This window comes from Balaenoptera musculus, chromosome 16 (genome assembly GCF_009873245.2).
Source record: "Balaenoptera musculus isolate JJ_BM4_2016_0621 chromosome 16, mBalMus1.pri.v3, whole genome shotgun sequence".
NCBI lineage: Eukaryota > Metazoa > Chordata > Mammalia > Artiodactyla > Balaenopteridae > Balaenoptera > Balaenoptera musculus.
This window is the reverse complement of record NC_045800.1, coordinates 8,409,261-8,413,477: the sequence shown is the minus strand read 5'-3', so window position 1 is coordinate 8,413,477 and position 4,217 is coordinate 8,409,261. Positions and strand designations below refer to the sequence as shown.

General features: G+C 45.2%; 1 pseudogene; it reads right to left on the bottom strand.

Moving 5' to 3' along the window:
• Positions 1-593: 593 nt before the first annotated feature.
• Positions 594-2,055, bottom strand: LOC118882883 (annotated as a pseudogene).
• Positions 2,056-4,217: the final 2,162 nt, after the last annotated feature.

Below are 4,217 nucleotides of genomic sequence, written 5' to 3'. Positions count from 1 at the left end.
CCAGCTCCATATTATTATTATTTTTTAATAATAAAAAGGATCCTTTAAATGTAAATAGTACCATAATTCATCAAAATACTTAATAATAGTTAACTGCCTCTTAAATATAATCTTATGAACGATGCCTTCTGGAGTTGAAAGTAATGTGGATGCAATCTGTTTAAAATTATCTATTTAGAACGTGATAATAGAAGTGGGAAAAAATTAACAATCTCCTATGAAGTCTTCTAAGAAAGGAAATCATAACAAGTTTCTGATCAGATAAATGCCATTCCATTATTAAAATGGGTTAAAAAGAAGTGTAAATAGATTTGAATAGGCATGTCAGTTTCCTGGGTTTTGCCCTTCTCTACAGACTTGACTCTTTAATAGAGTTAAAATTGTATTCTTGTTTTCTGTCATAAGCAAAAAATTCCTTAACGGCAGCTCAGAAGTGACCTTAATGTCTTGGTGAAACATACTTCTTCACCTTCTGATGGTCACTTGGTGCTCCAGTCTCTAGTATATCTGCTGTCTCACCTTTGCTAATCTTCTCAGGCATCTCCATAGGAGGACAAGTGTGATGAATCACCATTCCAGCCACGGCGTCCATCTTAACTCTCCAAATGCCACCGTTGTGAGGAGGTGCCATCACAGGTTGCCATAGCAACATAGCCTTTGTGACTCGGTAGATCGACCACTCTTAGGCACTGTCCAACTGACACCTGGCACAGCCAATTATTCTTCCCAAAATTCTATTGCTGGGCTCCTCCTGAACCATTACACTTCATGAGCACTTGATGAATGAGTTTCTGACATATCCAGGCAAGGGAGATTATTTAAAACCAATTCATGCTCTTCATTATAAATTCAGTGCTGATTAGGGTCACCGTAGCCACAACCCTTAAGCACTCCTAGGCCTCTCTTCTGACTTGGGCAGCCCTGGGCCACCAGACACTTATTGATCTGGAGGTGACAGAGCCTTTCCTATTGAAGGACTTGGGGCATTTTGACCTTCTTTCTACAGAAATGGATTGCTAGGGTTTGGCATTGGGCTCAGGTATCTGCATCTCTTGGTAAATGTTATCCAAATATCATTTAAATGATTTACAACCCAACTCCTTCCTCTATTCAACATGCTTATTGATATTTCCAAAGCTTTTGGACCCCAGATCAGGTCTTACGGAAAAATACTGCTCCTTACATTCATCCAACTAAACATGAACCAGTCTCATCACACGTGTCATGATATCCTAGCCTTCAGGAGAACCATACGGTCGCCTTTTTCCAAAAATGTGTCCAACTCTAGAGCAAGGGATGATGAAGAGTTTACCTCCACCCATCCAAATCCGAAATGATATTTCGAAATTTTCTCCTCCCCAGATATCCATGCCACGGTCACACTGTCCAAGTTCAATGAAATAGTTTCTCTTCATGGTAAACAATCCTCCAGCAATTGTAGGTGACTTTATTGGTGTAGTATCTCCCTCCAGTCCTCTGAGCTTGGAAAAGGGAGCACGACCCCATCTGAAGTGCAGCCCCCAGTTGAAGCCCCCTCACAACACAGGGGAGGAGCTGTAGGCGAGGGTCAGCACTGATGGTGCTGGTCACCAGACATCCTACCGTCCGTAGGCCTCCCGGATGACGGCCAGCAAGGACCCGGCCACATCACAGCTGCTCTGATTGTTCTTCCTCAAATCAATCTCCCACGCTTTGTATTTTTTATTACTTTAATTTTTCCAAGGAGGTAGTTTTGGACATATTCATCTAGTTCTCCTTTCAAATCACTGTCTACAAGCATGATCTCCTGAGGAAGCCAGGCAGGTATGTGGTCTAGGAGGCTGCGCCCAGGCCAGAGCCAGGCACACAAGCCTTCACTGTACAAACAAATAGCACCACCAGCCACTGGCAAATCCGTTGAGTCAGACTTGTCTGTACATCCTGCATCCCTTGTGTCTGCTGCATCTCTGTGGCAGCCAAGCCCTTACTGCGAAGCATATTGAAGGCATGTTTCTGATACCGCAGGTCTCTCAATGCCTGATCACTTTCATTAAAAATCATACCCAATGCAGAAGAGAACTTCACATTATCTTCTTCTGGATCTTCAGTATGGTTATGTCTCACATCATCAATTTTGTTTGCTTTGAACTGTGATTCTAATACTCCACTTGGACCTCGAGTGAAACAGGGATAGAATTTGGGGAGCAAATAGTCCATGGAACCCAGACACCTTGACGAGCACATTCTTAAGTGGCTGTCACTTCACTGCAGTTGAAATAAACAAAAAGCCAAACTGTCCAGTTCACAGGTGTAAAAGAACACCCACAACAGAAATATCGCACGGTGACACTTCCCACTGTAGACCCAGCATAGCTGAAGGGCTGCTTTCAACTTCCTGGAGCCGAAGGTGCTGGAGCCATAAACTGGTGCTGGACGCTGGGTGTGAACTGGCGTGAGAGAGAGAATCTCTGGGGAGGCAGTCGTGGGTTGGGGGCCACACTTCCGGAGCTAGACCTCCAGGACCCTGACTCCATACTGGAACCACGTGGGGGATTTTACATCTCACTGATGCCTCCCCCTCCCCCCGAGACCAACTGAATCAGAATCAGGAGTCTGGGCTCCGTCCTGGCCTCATCTACTCCCGTCCCACACCCGGCTCAGAGTGACCGTCTAAAACATCAATCTGATCATCCCACAACCCCCTCCCGAACCTTCCAGTGGTTTCTCACTGTACTCAGGACAAAGATCATGTCCTTGTCAAGGCCTGAAGCCCCTCCGAGTTCTGTTCTCCACCGGTCTGGCCCTCTCATTCACTCACAAGGCTGCGGTCCAGCTACTCACCACCATGAACTTACCAGAAGCACCACTGACATATTTACTGTGCCTCCCGACTGCCCCTGGTTATTATGCTTCACTTTGATTAAAAACACAGGTGCACATATTACTTATTTCAGGTGTTCTTTACGGGCAGAGGCAGCCAATTATCCCATTACAGAAATCATGTACCTGGAATAATGATTATGCCTCAGAGGAATCCAATTGCATCACTTGAATAAAGTCAAAGCATGTAGATTGCTCTTAAGGAAATCAGGCATGCACAAGAATGACTGACTTGTTATTAGGGGAGATACTAGCTCTGGATGGAAATTCTACCAACTGAGATCAAGAGAATGGGGGTGGGAATGATGGATCCCTTGGAAATATGTTGAGTCTGAGATGCCGTGGGGGACTCCGGTGGGGAAGTCCAGTGCACGGTTAGTTGGATGATTTTGAAGAAGGAGGGAGAGTTCTAGGATGGAGACAAAGTTGGGGAAGCACCAAGATTTAGGAGGTGGTTCAAACTATCTGAGCAAAGAGATCACCCAGCAACTGGGTGTTCGGTGACCTTTTCTGGGGCAGGTGGAGGGAGAGAAGGATGGAGACGAAGAGAAGATGCAGAGAAAGGGACAGTGAGAACAAAACCAAGGAGTGGAGAAGTTTCTAGAAAGAGAGGCAGTGTGTCCAAAAGGACAAGTAAGATGAGGCCATCTCAATAACCCAGGCTGGGGGAGTGAGGGGTCTGCAGGGACTGGATCAGGTATGGTTTCAGGAGCAAGACGGAGGAGGAGGTTGGAGCACAGAAGACAGAGCTATAAGCAGGAGATGAGGAAGGGCCTCGACCGATGGAGGAGAAGTGGCTGCTCCCCTTTGCACACTAAATAAAATTTTAAAAATAAAAAAGAAAGGCTAGTGTCCCTGTTTCCCAGCTCCTCCCTGGCCCACAGACCTCTTCTTCCAACCTCTCAGAGCATGGTGTGCGTGCATGTGCTGTGTTTAAGTCACTTTGCTTTCAGATTCTTGCCTTTCATTTATTTAAGACAAAAAAATTTTTAAACGCATCCCGTATTAGTCAGGGTTCTCCAAGGAAATGAGACCAAATGTATTAAGAGATTTATTTTAAGAAATTAGCTCATGTGATCACGGGGGGCTAGCAAGTCTGAGATTCATAGGGCTGGCAGGCCGGAAACTCAGGCAGGAGTTGATGTCACAGTCTTGAGAGAGAATTTCTTCTTCTCCGGGAAACTTCAATTTTGGCTCTTAAGTCCTCCCACTGATTGTATGAGCACTCCCTGCCATTATTGAGGGCAATTATCTCCTTTATTTGCAGTCATCTGATTGTACATGTGAACCACATCTACTTCCCTGCAACACCTAGATTAGCGTTTGGTTAAATATCTGACTGATGCATAAAACTAACC